This window comes from Chiroxiphia lanceolata, chromosome 6 (assembly GCF_009829145.1).
Source record: "Chiroxiphia lanceolata isolate bChiLan1 chromosome 6, bChiLan1.pri, whole genome shotgun sequence".
Taxonomy (NCBI): Eukaryota; Metazoa; Chordata; class Aves; order Passeriformes; family Pipridae; genus Chiroxiphia; species Chiroxiphia lanceolata.
In genome coordinates, this window is record NC_045642.1 from 44,778,679 (window position 1) to 44,797,896 (window position 19,218).

Sequence of the window (19,218 nt, forward strand, 5' to 3'; positions counted from 1 at the left end):
TTTGTCCTGACCAAATGCAGGGGAGGGGAAGCACAAAATTTTATGTCTGATCTGCAGCACGAGAGCACAATGGTAATCTCACTCCTGGTGGTTTGTGGCATATGCAGCTGAATTGATAAAGACTCCCTCTGATTTATCACCAAAGTAGCAATGAAAATTCAGCTGACAATACATACTTTGAATTTCTCTCTGGGTGTTACAAGGGTGCTTCTGCAGTAGTTAGTTTCACACCAAATTAAAGTGACTTTGTGAAGACATGTTTAACATGTGAGGCTTTAAATTGGTTTATAATTTATGTCTGCTTGAAATCAGTCCCTCTAGTTCATTTCTGCTCTGTGAAGAGGTGTCCAAGTGTCCAGACCTGTCATAGCTCCCATGAGGCTTTCTGTCTTGGGCCTCTGGTTGTTCCTCAGCTTCAGTGAGATGCTGAACAATATGCACAGCTGCTTTTTCTCTAGAAACCCATAGACCTTTTGCAGCTTATAGGCAAAGCTGTCCTGCTTTGGCTGTAGGATTTTCATATGACAGCTGGGATCATCTTTTACAGCTAAGGAATAATAGAAAGGCATAATGTAGCCTTTCCATCAAGTAATGTCATCCACATGCATGCTTTCTGCAGAAGTTCACCTCTGTAGTGTGATTCCATCTATGTGTTTCATACACTGGCAGTCTTACCATAAAGGATCTATGAATTTTGGTCTTTATTTGAACATTTCTATTTTTGTTATTTGAAGATTGGCTTCAAGATATGGAATAATGTAGAAATCTTCCTTAGAAAGCTTTCTTGTCTAGACGTGGACAGAGGAGGAAAGTAGGAGAGGTTTGTCTTGGGAGAAAGTAAATCCATGTTTTCAGGGTTGCAAATTGTCTGATTTTTTAAAAAAATATTAAAATTTTTAATACATGTTCCAACACTGTGGAAGAGGATATATTAAAATATATATACAGGATATTGTATAATTATATCTCTGCCTAGACTATGTTTCTGCAACAAGTTCAGAACAATTGTCAAAGCCATCTACCAATTCCTCTCTCATGCCAGAAATGTCTAGAACTCTTAGGCTTTTAAAAGCTGTGTTCTCATGTGGTATGAGTCAGTTGAGTCATACATTTATTTTGATGATATACAATAGGCCTGTGTTTACATTAGACTCACTGGGGAAGTCTCCCAGGAACATCAGTGAGAGTCCTTAATTTGCTGATAGTACACGTCATCATATGAAACCATTAAGAATAGAACTGTTCTCTGGACAGCATGCAGAGTTTCAATTACTGATAGCAGAATACTTTGTTTTTACTTTAAAGCATTTTCTCTTTGCCTTTTTTTAATTCTGGAGTCAGCTGGGGTTTTTCTTTATGTTCAACCACAACCTGAATCAAACTATTCCAGTAATGATTGTCCTAGTTGTGTTGGGTGGATCTCTTCTCCGTGCATTTAGAAAACCCTGGAGACATCCATGTTGTGATTCCTCCTAGCCAAAGACATGCTCTGTTGATAATTGTCTGGTCCTTATAGAGACAGTCTAGCGAACGTGAGTTCTGTCATTGGCCTTTTGTACAACCATTGGACATTCACTTTACCTTGTTTACTTCTATTTCCCTAAAATTCCTTCCCATTTTCTTTAGGCTATAGTATCTTCTAGGTTGGGATTTTTTTCTGCAATTGTACAGAAGTTTTGTATACTTCCATCTTGTCTTCCGTTTGGCCCTCTAGTGACCTACATTACCAACAGAGCAACCTGGGCAGAGTGTTCCTTGCAAGCTTGTTTTTCTAAGCGAGCATCTCCAATCTTGTAACACCTCTGGCAGAAACTGTTTGCTGGAGAATCTAAAGCTTTTTACCACCTACTACCTCCCAGCCTGATGCAGTCTGTTCAGAAATACATTCAGAGCCGGTAGCTCAGTGTACAGCTGCAGATTAAGCTCTTGGGGGCAGAAGGCCGAGGTAAGAGGCCATGAACTGGCGCCGACCATTTGCACAACAAAGGGCACGGGGACCTGCGGTGCCAGACAGGTGACCAGACACTGTGGAGCACATGAACCCGACTTTCCTGTGCATAGAATGCAGGACAAAAAAGTGCCAGAGTTTCCTTTGTTTGGGGTCCCTCCTCCGAGGTACTCAGATTGAGCTGTTATTTTGTTGTTGCATCGTGATTAAATTATTTTAAGGATTTAGATATCTGAGACTCTGCTATGGGAAACCTAAGGTCGAGCTGGTAAGGAAAGCTAGTCTGACCGTGTGAGTGTGGGCTGTTGTAGCTGTGAAGGGAGTTTCCTTAACACAGTCTGCCCTGCAGCTTATTCTCTTGCTACGGGCAATCTGGAATTCCTAGTGGCCTCTCTTGGACTCACAGGAGAAACTGTCAGGATATCCACCTTTAAAAAACAAGCTGTGAAACCATTATCAAATTCCTGCTTAAATGGTGTAGCTTCCCATAAGGAGCAAATTCCCAAACCAGATAAATAAGTATGCATCTTGTGAAGGGGCTCTGTTTCAGCAAATTATTTATGAAAGCATTAACACAGCCCAGCTAACATCTTCACTTGGGCTTATAACTTGCCTTCTGACTGCATAATAATATACATTTTTCTTTCGACGAATCAAACATCTCTGGTTCTTTCCCCTTAGGTTGCATTTTCTTTATTAATGCTTTCAGATGTCAGCTGAGCCAGGTTTCCAGGTAGGTACAATGACACAGTGGTGTACTATAGTGAATTCCCCAAGCTCACACTCTGTATCTTCAGTACATTGGATGCAGTGAACCTTGGGGGCCTTTATTTTTATGGCAGCAATAAATTCACCTAGTGAGATGAAGACTTATTTTACAACTGTTCCCTTTGATGATGGTAGCACTGTATAGTGCAAAGCCGGTGAAACTAGACATGCTTAAATAGTATAAAGTTTGAAATAGGAAAAAAAAGCCAAGCAACTCTGATTGCTGTGCAAAAAACCTGAGTTATTCAGCTGTCCAAAAGCAGTAGAGGAAAGGTGGGTTTTACCATACGACCACTCTTCGAACTCTGAGTCTGTTGAAGGAGAGTAGCAAAGGACACTACTCAAAGCCCCCATAAGCTAAACATATATCTTGTATGAGCACCAGTATAGAATTAGGGTTCATTTGAACACTCTCTGTCAAGGATCAAGGCCCATGATTAAAGAAAATGACAAATAAGTAAAAGTGTTTCCCAGCCTGCTTAGCAAAATGTGGCATGCAGAGATGAGACCTGAGGTCATGTTTGCTGTCAGAACTCTTTTGTTAATTATCTATTATGGAATTTCTTTGGGCCAGGGCAGATCAAATATATACTACTTTATTGGCTCAGTCTTGATAAGAATTTCATTTTGTGATCACTTTTTTACCCATAGAGTTAGCTTCAAACAACAAAATTTAAAAGAAAATAAAAAATGTAATTCTCTTGTGGTTGAGAATTTTCTTTTCTGATAGAAAAAAGATATGCATCCAATAAGAAACATTTCTATGCTGATAATTAGTTGAACATATTTTTTGACAGATAGGTTATATGCCATGAAAACAGTGAATATGTATGTGTGTCACCTTTCTCTAATTATGGGACTGTCAGTTTGCTGTTGAAAAAATATAAAGTATGGAAAACAGCAGAGATTAACTAATTGCTACTTTTAAAGCTCACGGACAGGATGAGTCCATTTAGAGAAACTAAGAAGCAAAAGTAATAGGGTTTCAGTCAGTTTACTGTACAGTCAGGTTTCAGTCCTGTTACAGGCAGGATTCCCTCACACTTTTCTTCATCATAAATACTGATTTGCATATTATTCTTGCAAATTGTTTAAGTTATACCTGGCAGATTCCATGGGAATGTGGCCCCTTGTGTGGTGGGTCTATGGATATTAAATATCAGTATAACTCTTCAGATTCCAGGGTCTTTTGTATCACTAAGTGCATTGAAAGGATTTATTGAAAGAGCAAATGGGTCTGGGAAAGGCAGGCAGCTTACATTACTGGAAGCTGTACTGTCCTAAGCTTATTTCTCCCTAGCTTTAACTCTTAACTTAGAAAAGATACTTAATTCTTTTGTCCTTCACTCTGTCTACTGTCACGTTTGATTTATGTAATAAATGCATGGTATAATATGAATGTGTTAGCAGTGTTTATAACTGAAGAATTACTCCTAAAACTGCAAGCTCTGCTTTTTCAGGTCTGCAGAGAATGAACATAATTGCGGATGTAAATAAGGCATTTTTACAGGCTTTAACTTGGAATATATCTGTAACTGAGATACCAGGACACATACATTGGAATGTTACAAGAATACTGTTTTTAAAGGATTAATTTTCTAGGTTAGACAATGTAGAATATAAATTTTTACCACAATAAGGTTCAAGAGCTGGCAAATTCATCACAGAATGACCCTAAAAAGCTAGGTCAGTTTAGCATACCCATATATAGCCTGAGATGAGAACTGATTACAAGACATCGGTACTTTCAAAAGTCAGAACTACTAAATAATAAAGTCCTCTTTAATCTAGCAGGGAAAGACAGGAAGGAAACTAATAGCTGCATGTTTTATCCAGAGAAATTCAAATTAAGAATTGGTGCTTCATCTCTAAAAGTGAGATTGATTAACCAGTAGAACAAATATTAAGGGACATGGAGTCCTTTTTTCTTGAAGCCTTCAGATGAAGACAGGGCATGAAAAACATATTTTTAGAAGATATATTTTAGTAAAAAGAAAAAGAATCACCACCTCAATACACAAGTGGTGATAAAATTTAAGGGCATGTATAACACAGAAGGTCAGACAAGAGGATCTGATAGTCCTTTCTGATGTTAAACGTCTGAGTGAAAGCAGATCAAGGAAGAGAGCTGATTCTCAGTATTTTCAAATGCTGAATAAATTGTTAACATTTATCACCCTGCCTGTGATTTTAACTTTATGCTTGGGCAACACAAAAACACAGAATCCAGAACACTCAAACTGCAATTGCATTATATGGATGGCAGACAAAGTTTTATCATCTAGCACTAGACTGCTGTTGTACCCTGGAAAAAATACGTCTGCTCTGGCAAACACCGAACCTAATCTGCTTTATGCAAAATAGAACAAGAAGGAAGAAAATATACACACATAACAGCACTCCCTGTCTGACAAGAAATATGTTTGTGTCTTACTCAAAGAAATAGAGCTGCCTGCATATTCATGAGGTAGGTACGTTCAGGCCCCCATAGACACAGAATTTGATTAATGTGCAGTTTGTTCATCACTTGCTGGAAATTGACATTCCCTAGAAATTAAATGTGATCAACCACTATCAGAGGACCCTGCACTTCATATGCATTATTGAGCAAATGTACAAGTGGACAGGTCAGGTAGGAAAAGGAATTGTTCAAAGTTATCCAAGGGTATGTAAAGGAGAGGAATGACATGGCATTTCTGGCACTGGGCATTGAAAGATAAGACAACTGGAAGTTTTAGCAAGTTGTATCCTTTCAAGGGATGCACATGGGATGGCAGAACAACAGCAGCTTCACTGATGGATCAATTATACCTGAGCTAGACTTTAGTAAAATTCAGCACAAGATTACAGGATGAATTTCTAAAAAATGGTCTAATCATATACAGAAGGCAATTTTTATGAGAGAGTGCTGTTGAGTTGGTATCACACACAGAACTGATGCAAGAAAGTAAAGAACAGGAAGGTCAGCAGAAGTGAGGCACTCATTTGTATTAAGGCTGAATTTCTAGAAAATCACACATTTATGTGTAAACTGAACTTAATGTGTAATACCTGGAAATCTGTGGGTAAGTACATGCTTAGAAAATAGGGATAGGCTTATGCATGTGTTTTAAATACTGAGAAAAGCCTTAATCTGACAAGTAAAAGATTTAAATACTGGACCGTTTGTGTGAAATTATGGTATTTGGTTATGTCTCCTTTATAAAGCAAACCTTATGTAAAACTTGAGCTCCTTCAGAGATAAAATAATGCTATTTGCATTCCTTGTACTTTGCTTATTGAATTTCAGTATTTTCTGGGAGAATGCAGTGAATTTTGTCAATGCTGATAATCAGTGAGGGATACCAACAGTTTTAGAGGAGACTTGTCACTTCTACAACAGTATCGTTTTCTTTTGCTTTTCACCTTCTTAACACTCAGATATTTTTGTGAGTGGTTTCAAGAACTCAGGGGAAAATTGCCTTGTTTTATTTTTCTTTCTGGTCACAGTGCCATTTTGATAAAGTATTCATTGGTGTAAGGAGCTTGAAAAGAACCTAGAAGATGAGCAAATGTGTATCTTTGTATTTTTGTGACTATTTTAGTCAGGATAATATCACCCTGTCAGACTAGTTTTAATTTAATGCAGCTCTGTTTATTTACACTGAAATGTTTCTGGCCCAAAGAAGGAACTGTCTCAAATGCACTTGTGCAAATATATCTTTTCATAGCCTGCTCTAAAGAGCATTGGAAAGAGAATGTCATAGCAGGTAGCACTATGTCTTTAAAAATTCACAGTTTAGGTCAGAGGAAGAATTTTATCTTCTATTCAATTTTATAAGGTTTTTCCAATAAGATCCTTTTCATCTGTGAGTAGTACAAGAGGGATGGAGGGAACCTGGCAGAAAGCTGGAAACTGTTCATCCAGTGATTTCAGATGTATTTCTAGAAGCAAGTAAAAATACCACAAAGGGAAATGTACCCCACTGTTATAAATGTGGTGAACAAAGTGTGACAAAGGGATCACCGTCCAAAGCAAGCAAGACACTTCAGAGCGCAGGCAGCAGGTGACTGTTCAGCATGACAGAACAAATTGGTTTCATAGAGGCAAGATACACAAAACCAAAAAATTAACAGCTCAACTAATTGGAGACTTACTCAGCATGCAGAACTACAGCAGAAAGGAGTTTAATTCCCTGTATTTACAGAGGGCCCACAATACTGGTCTAAAATTGTTAAGAACACATTAATGTCTTAGTGCAGTGCAAAATGTATAGCTGTCTGAGATGAAATTCCCAGTGTATAGGGTAAAATAATTTTAATCCACTGTAAACAAAACAGAACAAAACCTAGTAAGATTATTTCTTTCTTTCTCTCTCTCCACCCTCTTTTTTTTCTTACTAAACATGGAGCATGCAATAATAACAAGAAGCATTTAAATCATGCATGTTGTTTTTCCTGTTTTCTCAATCTTCAGTTTATTGGATACATATGGTGTGAATGTCAGCAGGTGCATCTGGATGCATTTTTCCCTGAGATTTTGACCATGCTATAAGGCATTGTATTCATATGTACACCATGGCCTCCAGATTGCAACCTTTCAAACCAGAGGGCGGTCTAATGAACTGCTTTGCAGCCACAGGTCTGCCTTGAGTAGTTATCAATCTACTGTGCATTCCTGGCCCTCTGCTGGGTCTGCATATGTGTTTGTGCAGCCATTCTGTGAACTAGGTTGGGAAACTGGTCCACTTGCAAAAGACTAACACTAGTAATAGTAGAATGATTATTTGCAACTGGATTATCTATCAGCTGGACCAGATTCCTGCTCTGTCTTGCAACCTGATTACATAAATATTTTTATCACCATTACCTGTAGGATAATTCAGTGATAAGGAGAAAAGAAGAAGGTACTGAAGCCAGCTTAAACAACACTGCTGTTTGGATGGCAAACCCAATCTGGAAAAGGACACTTGCTGTTACTAGTAATCCTTTATGAAGGTATAGATCTGTCTACAAGAAAACATTTAGTTTTAAACTAAAATATCTAGTATTTAAAACAAACTAACAAACCATTTGAAATCCTTTTTGCAGTGTGTTGAGGAAACTTCATGCTAGTACTGCTACATAATCTTTCGAGCAGATGAGTGACAGCTGAGCTGTGATGGAGCACTGCTCATGGTAGCAGTGTTTTGGCCAGCATTTGCAGATTCAAGAGTGAGAAGTTTGTACAGCTATGTCTTCTCATTCCAGTCAGTGCTGTTGGCAAACTTGGTATCCTTTCCAGCTGAGGACACCTGCTGTAACAGAATCAGACAGGTCTTAGCCACCATGCATTTAAGACAATAACAGCTCCTAATGCTGAATATGCCATCTGAGTCACTCCCAGGACATTGTGAACATCACTATAGTTCACTTTGCTAATTGATGTTCTAATGGAACAAATGTAAATGTGTTGGAAATAACATACGGATGGGACAGCAGTGGGAACCAGTCTGTTGTGAGTGGTGGAAGTCTTCACAGGATATCTTCAGACATGGTATTTCTGAATCATTGATTCAGTACTCTTACCTTTCACATAGCTGAATGGGAATACAGAACCGTCATTCTGGAAATTTGGTCTTGCATGCAGACTCGCTGCACAGCTTGCTATGGGAGTCAGATCTCTAAAACACAGCTGATATTGCAGGAACTTGAGCCACAGACAGTTTGGCAAAAGGCTCTGTTACTAGGACATCATTTGTAATTTTGTTCTGAATCTGCCCAGAGATAAAACAATAAATGTAGGAGGAAATGGTTTTTTCAGAGCCCCTTGCAGGGCCATGAGAAGCCAATCAACATGCTAACATCTCTACGGGGTTTCCTCCTCCTTCAACATATTGACTAATGGTTTAGAGTGCTGTCTGTTGAAGCTACCATGGGGTCTAAGGCCATTGTCCGAGTTGCTTGTCTCACTGCAGCAGACTGAGGTCTATGACATTTAGAATTGGTATGTGGACTAAGAAATGTTCTTGGCTTTCTGTTGTTCAAGGGCAAGGAAAGTGAGGATCAGCACAGCCAAGTCAGATACGGCAACACACTTTCTGAGCCCTTTCTAATAGCCAGTGGTGTGAAACAAGGCTGCATTCTTTGCACCAACCGTATTCACAGTCTTCTTCAGCATGATGCTCCAGAGGGCCACGGCAGACCTCGATGATCAGGATGGTATTTACATTCAATATCGTACTGATGGAAGCCTTTTCAACCTCAGGCGACTGAAGGCCCACACTAAGACCTTAAACCATCTTATCTGGGAGCTGCTTTATGCTGATGACGCTGCCCTTGTTGCCCACACAGAAACAGCTCTGCAGCGTTTAACATCCTGCTTTTCAGATGCTGCTGAGCTCTTTGGATTGGAAGTCAACTTAAAGAAGACTGAAGTTCTTTATCAGCCTGCACCTCAGGAAGTCTTCCATCATCCCCATATCACCATTGGCCAATCAGAGCTCAAATCAGTCCAGCAGTTTAATTACCTAGGTAGCCTCATCTCCTTGGACAGTAAGACTGACTGAGAGATAGACAACAGGTTAGCAAAGGCATATAGTGCCTTCAGAAAGCTTTATAAAAGAGTTTGGCAAAATAAATGCTTGCAGAAAAGTACAAAGATCAGTATTTATGGAGCCATTGTGCTGTCTGCTCTTTTATATGGTTCCGAATCATGGGTCATCTACCGCCACCACCTGCGACTCCTAGAACGCTTCCATCAATGCTGTCTCCATACAATCCTAAACATCCACTGGTCAGATTATATGACCAATACATCTGTTCTAGAACAAGCAGCAGTCACAAGTATTGAGGCCATGTTGATAAGAACACAACTGCAATGGGCAGGACATGTCTCCAGGATGAAGGACCACCGCCTCCCTAAGATCTTGCTTTATGGTGAACTTGCCACCGGCTGCCGCAAGAGAGGAGCCCTGAAGAGAAGCTACAAGGACTCCCTGAAACAACATCTCAGCCTCGGCCATATTGATCAACATAACTGGTCTACTCTGGCCTCCAGCTGGGAGGCCTGGAGACACACCATCTATAACGCTGCTGTCTCCTTTGAGAAAGCACGCAGGATCACTCTCGAGGAGAAAAGACAACACAGAAAGAATTGTGTCTTGCAGAATATACTTCCTAAGGAGTCCTTCTGCTGTGCCTTTTGCAACCGGACATGTCTATCTCGTATTGGCCTTTTTAGCCACCAGTGCGCTTGTAACAAACGCGGGTAGAGCCCTTCCCAAATCTTCGTTCGTGAAGCCCAGCCACGATTCTTCCTTTTAAGTGCATGAGATGTATCATTCATCTCCCCTCCCTGCCCTCCCCTATAAAAACTTATCCTTTTAGTCCTTTTTTTTTTTTCCTTTTAAACTTAAAAATTTGCATGGCAATTACATGCTTACCAGATGACTCAGTTTAACGAGAAATGCTACTGGAGGCTGTGGTGAAAACTCAAGCTTTGGTAATATTACAAATCTTGATTTCTTGTGACATATTTGGGTTCAGGCATTTCAAACACACTTCTAAGTAGCAGGATAAGATGAGAACCAAGGTAGCAGCTTGGTCTTGTACATTAGTACACACAAGATGAATTGAACAGGCTTGGACTGTTGAAACCTCACATCCAAATCCTACATTGTTGAGAAAATTTTCACAGGTTGAAAATATCTGACTTTTGTGTGGCAGGATTGCGCAGCTGCAAAAGCATCAGGTTCCATGTCCATGGAGGAGGGGATCAGGTTATTTTGTACTGGAACGGTAGTATACAGCCTATATTAATTTTCTCATTTTATTTGTGTGAATAATTAATGCTTTCATTTTCATATATTCACATTAGTAAATTAGAATACCTTATTCTAATATAATAATTTCCAGCAAAACAAGTATTCTGCAGGGATTTGCATAGCAGTAATTTCCTACTTGAGTTGTTATAAATATTTACAAACTGCATATAGGTGGATCTCTGTACACTTAAAGATTTCACCTAAACCTTTCATTGGAATAATTTTCTAGCAATTCTTTGACTCATTTGTTATACCCTAAGTTTTGTTTCTCTTAGACAATTGCAATGGTAGCTTAATCGTAAAAATAGCAAAATCTCTTAAAACAGCAGTCTTTGTTAGATGATATTAGTAAAAGTATAGCTTGTATTTGGTATTAGTGCTGGCAATGTTCATTTGAACATCTCAGAGCACTTAAAGAGTGTCTGCTGATGCAGGATATCCACTTTCACAGCAAAGTATCTTTTCTATTAATGTAAATTCTCATCTTGAGTTTTAAGCTAACTTTGTTTTTCCAGTTGAAGCATGGGAATTAAAGGAACAGGAGCCCAGAATATAATACAGGACTCTTGATTTGAGGCAGGGAACAGAAGGTCTTTAATGTCTCTTCTGATGTGAAATATTGCAGTACAGAAAAGGAGTATGGATGGTCACAGAAGGTCAGACTGTGACCCTTTAATATTATCCCATGAAAGGGGAAATCACTTTCATTTTACAGATTTCTCAAAAGCAAAGAGAAGATCCAATTGAAACCGTAGACATAATAGAACACTGTTTTTGCCTTTCTGTAGGAGCCGCTGTAACATTTCTAACAGCTCTGAAGTTTGACTGTGATTTGAGAATTAGTTCCATTAAAAAATGTCATATTCATAGGTCATTCAATGCTAATGCTGTACAGTCAACTACTGTATATATTCTAGTGTTTTATCTAGGCTAGTTTTGAATATCACAAAGGAAGCAATCATATAAATAAACCAGTATTAATTGGGTGACATTTAAAGCAATGACCTTCAAAAGATGATTCACCAGGATTATTTTTATTTATGCTTGGAGTAGGAATTGCAGATCAGGATTCCTGGCTTCTTTCATGGCTTAGACACTGGTACACCACTGCCTGCTAACTTGTGATAGTGTCCAGTGGACAGTACATTTGCACGTATACGTTTATGTATTCTGCAAAGGCTGAGTTGCTGGTACTGTTTGTTAAATGTCTGCAGATATGTAGTCCTTTTAACATGGCAAATATTCATCTTATTTGAGGTTTTGGCAAAAACACATAGAAATGTTACATTAGAACCTTACCAAAATACTAGATGAAAACCCAGTAGCTTTAGCTTACCTGAAACATTTAAAAAGTATTTTTCATATTAATAATTTACTCATAATTAGAAACAATTTTTGTGAACTTTTAATCTAATCATATATAACTGAAAAGGATGAATTTGTTCCTACCTGAGTTAATAGCTGAAATACTCATTAACTTGTTAGAGCAAAGTTATATCAATTTCAGGTGAAATAAACACAGTGGTAATAGGCAGTTACAAGAAGCTTTTCACTTTTTTCAAATGTGTACTGACGTAATTACTCTGGAATAAACACATGCTCACACTTGAATTCTCATTTACTTCAAAATAAAAGAACAAAGTCACTGATATGCTTTATGACTCTGTATTCGTGATATCAAACATTTTTGGTCAAAGCAATGATAAAAATTTCGATATAGTTTCTTTCTTCTTTGGTGCTGTTGTCTTTTTCTTAAATGGCTGCACTATCTTAACACAATGATATCATTTAGACAAAAGGGAGTATTGTGTATATTACAATTTTTGTAAAAATGCATAAATTTAAAGTTTTCTATAGTTCTAGAATACCTACAGGTAGCTGGTGAATATTTAATGATTGCAGATTAGTCGTCTTATGTGCAAAACATTTTTTTAATCTATATGTACAGCATAGCAGAATTATTGCAGGTTTAAATCTCTGATTCTTCAGTGAATAGAACTGCAACCTCCCATTGTGGTACTACATAGTTTGTGACCCAATTTTATGTACTTTAATATTCTTTGTTCTTCTAAGTTTGTTTACTGCCCTGAGTAAAATTATATGATCCGTAGAACAGATTAGGGAAGAGAAAGCTCAATAATGGAAGTTTTGTAACTGCTATCTGAAGACATTATGATAGAGCTGAGATGATTTGAGGAAGCCTATGAACCTCTTATAAATTCTGGTAGATTTTGTGTAGTCATTTATAAAAATATACCATTGAGTTTTTCTGCAAGGATATGAAATCATTCTTTGGTGGAGAGCCCAGAACATCTCTGCCAGTCAGAGACAAAAAGTCATATTAACTCAGTGACTGAAAAATGAGCATACTGGGGAGCTGAAAGCTCCCCAGTGAAGCAGATAGAAAATTACCAGGAATGACATGAGGGAACATCTAAGTATGTAGAGATAATCATGAAGGTTGGGCAAGAAGTCAGACCAAGTTACATATAGAATCATCATAGAATCACTTGTGTTGGAAGGGGACCTTAAGGATAATTTAGTTCCAACCCCCTTGCCTTGGTCAGGGACACCTTCAGTTAGACCAGGCTGGTGAAAGCTCCATCCAACCTGGACTTGAGCACCTCCAGACATGGGCCATCCACAACTTCCCTGGACAACCTGTTCCAGTGCCTGACCATCCTCACAGTAAAGAATTCTTTCCTAATATCTAATCTAAACCTAGTACCTTTCAGTTTGAAGCCATTCCCCCTTATCCTGTCACGATATGCCCTTGTAGAAAGTTCCTCTCCGTTTTTCTTGTAGGCTCCCTTTGAGTACTGGAAGGCCACAATCAGGTCACCCTGAAGCTTTCTTTTCTCCAGGCTGAACAATCCCAATTGTCTCAGCTTTTCCTTATAGGAGAGGTGCTCCATCCCTCTTAACAACTTGGTGGCCCTCCTCTGGACTCACTCCAACAGGTCAATGTTCTTCCTGTGTTGGAGACTCAGAGTTTTTCCAATGTGGTCTTGAAAACTGCCATGGACAGAGACTAAAGAACATTTCTGAGCAGTGCTTGACTGCCCTCTTGGTGAAATATTACATTTTTAAGGCCAGCGAATGCTACTACATGAGTGAAATAAAAAAGTCCATGAAAGGTTGTTTTCTCAAGCAGTACCTTTATTATTGTTTTTAATCTCATGTCTGATTGGTACATGCTGCACCAGTACATCTCCATACACTGACACACAACTCTGTGAATTCAAAGCATCCTTCTCTCTGGAATAGTAAAAAAACCTGGAGGTTAGCTCCTTTCTAGGTAATCTAGACAATTTTCTATGAGAAAGCCTTGAGATTTGGCCACAGGCAGCCCCTTGACTCCATTCAGACTCAACTACTGTAGGTTTTCAGGTGCACACAGGATATGTGAGAGTTAGCTGAGGAGCTCAAGAGTACAAGGGGGTCTTCCAGAGCTGAGACAGGGGTCTGAAAGAAAGTGTGAATTAGCGTTACATTCATAAATTTCCCTATGATAATTTTCCCTTATAAGATTCTAAAATATATGGAAAATATATTAAAAAATGGTTTTCTGGTGCTATTCAACATTAATAAACATGATAAACAATTGTATTACCTCAGTATACACTGTCTTTCCCAAGAAGAACTTGAAATGCCTCACAGACGCTAATTAATTAAGCCTTACAACACAACTGGGATGGAAACACTTCGGGGGAGTTTATAATATCTGTTCATTTTACATTTACATTAAACACAGCACAGAAAGGTTAAAAGATTACTCCCCAGTGACATAGCAAGTCGGAGCCAGAGCAAGGAGCACAAGCCCAAGACCCAACTTGAATGTCGTTCTGCTGGAACAGTGGAAAATTTGTATTGCAATCATACAGTTTATAACAAGATGAATAAGGTGTGCAAACATTTATTAACACTGCAGGTTTGGGATAACAAAATATTGCTGTGATTTAGTAAAGATCATATTCTACAGATTGGGAAATAACTGCAGACGTGCATCACAGAACTCATTTCACATTAGCAGCACAGAGGCATGCTATTAATCCTCTCCCATCCACTTCTGCAAATGTGTTGTAGGTGCAGCAGCAGGACCAATCTCGCTTTAAGAAAAATGACTGAAGCTAGAGGGAACTGGATCCTCTAAAGTCCAAGGAATGGTAGCAATAAAAGTTCTTGAGGATCTGGCTCTCCATGCCCTTTTCAGGTCTCTAGCATTTTCTACCTGAGTCTCTTGAGGTGAAACTCCCAGAGGAATAGCAATTGCGATTAAGATCTCTTTTGACCCAGAGCCAACGTAAGTGGGTCTTGAAATATGTTATATAGACTCTAGTAATGCTAGAGAACTTAATTTCTTTTGATAAGCATTTGAAATTTTCTGGGGAATTCTTAGGAGATTTGTCCAGACAGGTGGTGGAGTTACCATCCCTCAAGGTGGTCAAGAAATGACTGGATGTGGCACTTAATGTTGCAGTCTAATTGACAAAGGAGTGATTGGTCAAAGGTTGGACTCAATAGAGGTCTTTTTCAACCTAAATTATTTGGGGAATTTTTTTCTTTAGAAGGAAAAGAGCTGAGATTTAGCTTTTCATGTTAAATTTTCATGTTTCTCAGCCCAACGATGTTGGGAAGTTGGATGGGCACATGGATGATTAGGGGAAAAAAGCTCAATAAAAACAGAAAGTTAAATTACTTGTTTAGTTCATACTGTGCTAAGTAGTGTAGACTCCGTATGGCTACCAAATTTGTATTAATTTGAAGTACACTGTAAACCTTTAAACTTTCTGGCCTTTCACTGTTGGAAGGTGCACAGTAAATTTGCATTGTTTCCTCTGAACTGTAATTCTGACTTTTTTTACCAGCCTTTATCATTTCCTGAAGTTATTTGACTACTACCTGGCAATTAGTGGAATCAATCTGTTCCTGTCATGAATTGCTGAAGTTTCCAAAAAGTGAAAAAAATATATTGGTACAAGTTCACACACAATAATCCAGGCAGTGTCACATCTTGGATGATAAGAGATGATGTCCTATGTGATCTGAGGATTTGAGCCAGCAAGTTTTCTCAGACTATGTTCCATAGTATTCACCCTGAAGCCTGGCTCAATATGCGTGCTATACCCAACAGAACCACGCTCAGGGAAGTTGTGTCAGCTGTGGGACAGCCAAGGTCAATCCATTCTTCCTTATCTTCTCTAAAGAAGAGAACTGACACTAGGTCTAGTTTCCTCCTAAATACCTTGATCATTAAATTTTCAGTGTTCTAAAATGGTACTTGCTTATCCTTTCTTGTCGAAGTTGTTCAGCTTGGATTCAATGAGTACATTTTTATATATATATATCCCTACACACACAAACACATGTACATATATTGCAACTTGTGTATGGATGTAACTCACAACTTTGTAGAACCATCAAAACTGTAGACTACACAAATTGTTCCCAAGCTGTATATATGTAAGCCTTTTCCTTAGAACATTCACCTGTTTCTCCATCTTAGATCTTGACTATTCTCTAAAGAGGCATTAAATAATGCAGTTCTTTAAGCCTACCTTCTTTAACATCTTGTCTTTATCAATATGCATTTAAATTATTTTGCTTCTTGTTTGCTTAGATTTATCTTAAATGCCTCTCACTATCCATTACACCAACAAAGATGTTAAACAGAGCTGTTCCCAGTTTCAATCCTTGAGGAACACCACTCACTGGTCTCCACTTGGACATTGAGCCATATTCTGCAAATACAACTTCCTGTCTCCACATGTTTTCCCCCCTCCCCCCACCCACTCCCCCAGTGGTCAGAATATCCTGTGAATCCGGAGGAAAACTCACTGAAGTAAAATTGGAGGCAGAGGTCTGACAGTGTATGCACATGCATCAACTTTACATCTAGTTTTGCTGTTAAATGAATAAGGCTATATATATTTATCAATATATTTAGATGAATCTGAAAACTTCTTGTCATTTATTACACGATAACTTTGAGTGTTTATAACCTTAAGTTACCTGATATTAACTGACAATGTCAAGAGCAATCCCCAAACATGGAGCATTTATACCATCATTAATAGCATTTTTACTGAACCTACTGCTAGAAACTTCTGGCTTGACTCTGCATGTGACTTGTTCCCTTCAAGCATAATAATATTTATACCTTAGAGTGCATTTCACAAGTAATTTTTGAAGCCGTTTTAGCAAAGAAGTCAGCAATGTTACTGTGTTTGTACAGGTATGGACCAAGTGTCACTGAAGTGACTTGACATTTAGGAGTTCAGTGGTGTATCCCAGGTAGGTAAAGGGCACAGAGTCCACGCTGGGATTTGATTTGATCTAACTTCCCTGGCACATGTCACTGATGTGCACAGAGGAGGCTGGCTGAGGTCACCATCCTTCAGAGTACAGCAGCCTCATATCGCTGCAACTTTCTCAGCAGGGACGTCACCTTTATTCAGCTACTTACCCAGGCTTTATGCACTTGTTAGAAGTGATTAGACTGATAGGAAAGTATTGTGCTAATGAAAACACTGGAACCTTCCTATAAGTACTGGTCTCTGATGGAATAAATTCAAACACAGAGTTCAGCTTTTATTTGCAAGCATGGCAGAACAGGAGACTTCCACATTAATTGCTTGTAATCCTGTTAAATTAATACAGAACATTTCCATAAGAAATTTGATCATCTTAGAAAAATGCTTTCTGCTTCATTGAGACCTACATTCCAAAGTCTAGAGAAACTGGATTTCAATCTGGTTGTTAAAAACAATCCGTTTGAAAGGCCTTTGAGTGATTTCTTCCTCCCTTTTGAAAGTATGGTAGGACTGGTGTTTTTCTTTTCTAGAATCAAACCCCACATCATCCCTGGCTTTCTAGGGGAGTTTTCTACTGAATGACATCAGCACTAATTTCTAATGAAACAAAAGCACTGATTTCTCAAGTACTCATCTTGTTACCTTTTTAATGAAGAGTTTATGTCCTTACCTCCTCCCATCAGTGCAGGCAGCTTATACTAAAACACATCTTGAGTAACATCTTGCTTTTAGTTGCATATGTATTGGAGATACTTGATAGCAGATACTTGATACTTAGGCCATTGGTAGGGTTGTGTAATGACAGGATGGGGGTTTGGGGTGAGAATACAAACCCATTGTTTTTCAAAAATTATTTATTAGGCATTTCTAACTGCTAAACATATTGTAAGCCTATAAATTTGCATTCATTTTTACTGATATTACCCAATTACAGAATGAATTGAATTTCATTAAAACGTATATGCTGGCTCTCCTTCCAGTAAAGTGCTTATTGTTGTCTGCCTTTTGTACCCTACCGAGGAAGAGGCTTGTTTCAGTGAAGTCTGTAGGCTAAAGCATTTTATGTTTAGACTCAGATCTTACCTCTCAGAAATGTCAATGGTTTTTTTTTCCCTCTTTGTAGTCAGACTAGTTGTATTGCTTTCAAGTACTAAGGGTGATCCCTCCAGCTTTCACTGGCATTGTCAGCTGCTTTGATGCATGATCCACTATAACATGCAAGTGGGTGCTCATTCCAATGTGAGAAGTTCCATAGTATACACCGTATTCTTTATCTTCAAGGTGATGCTGGGGGATGCACTCACTAACTTTCAGATCCTTCACACTGTTACCAAATTGAATACCTTGAAGGTGGAAGTTCTTCCCTCACAAATGCAAAACAGCTGAAACAGTACACAAGCTCCATAAGCTCATTCTCATAGATCAAATTCTCTTCTGTGTAAAGCAGCTACTTAAGACCTGCTCTAAAAATAACTTTTGAACCTGTGACCCTTAAAATGTTTCTCTGCTTTATCAGCATAACCAATCCCTGTTAATATATTCCACTTTGGAAGGGAGAAAATAAAACACAGAAAGTTTGTTTTTCTTTTGTTGTATGTCTTGAATTGGTGTATTTTAGGTGTATTTAGCTAGTGAAACCCCACTGAAGTGGCTTACTACATAGTATTAAACTATGTTACAAACACAATGGTGATAAATGTACACACAGCAAACAACCCAAGCGAAAAACATGTACCAAAACCTCATATACTCTTTTTTCCTGTATCAGTTAGTCTGATTGAAGAAATTACCACTCGGTATGAAAATTGCCTAACTTGCGTGGTATGCCAGCCATCTTTAATTCCAGCTGGCTGCTCTCACTTTGTTAGACAAATGATAGGTAAGGCTTTGTACACCAATGGCATTTGCCGAAGTAATATGTTGCTCTGTAGTCTTCTGTCAAATATGCAGACTGAGTCTCATTATCTTTAAATGAAGTAATATGAGACATTCATCAAGAAATTGCTCTCCTTAAGTCTGTGCAGTAAACTGTGATTTGTAGCGCGTGTTTTCCCAAGGTAATTTCACTTTTAAGAGTTGTAGATTTAGAGCAATGTAAACAGATATTCATACAGTGATGAAAGGTTTATTACAAAATTCTGAGGTAAATGGACAGAGGCAGAACATGTACTTAAAATACGCAGTATTACTTGTTTATATCTTAAGTTACATTAAGGTGTGACTTAACAGAAGCTTTTCTTTCTTCATTTCTGCATACTAGTAGCATCACCATTTCCATACTTTCTAACCTCAAGAGACCGAAAAATCATCAGTCTGTTTGAATGCCTACAAATAACTGTCCTCACTGCACAGATTACACTGAATGGGAAAGCGCATAAACAAACGCTGTTACTTCTAAGCTTTC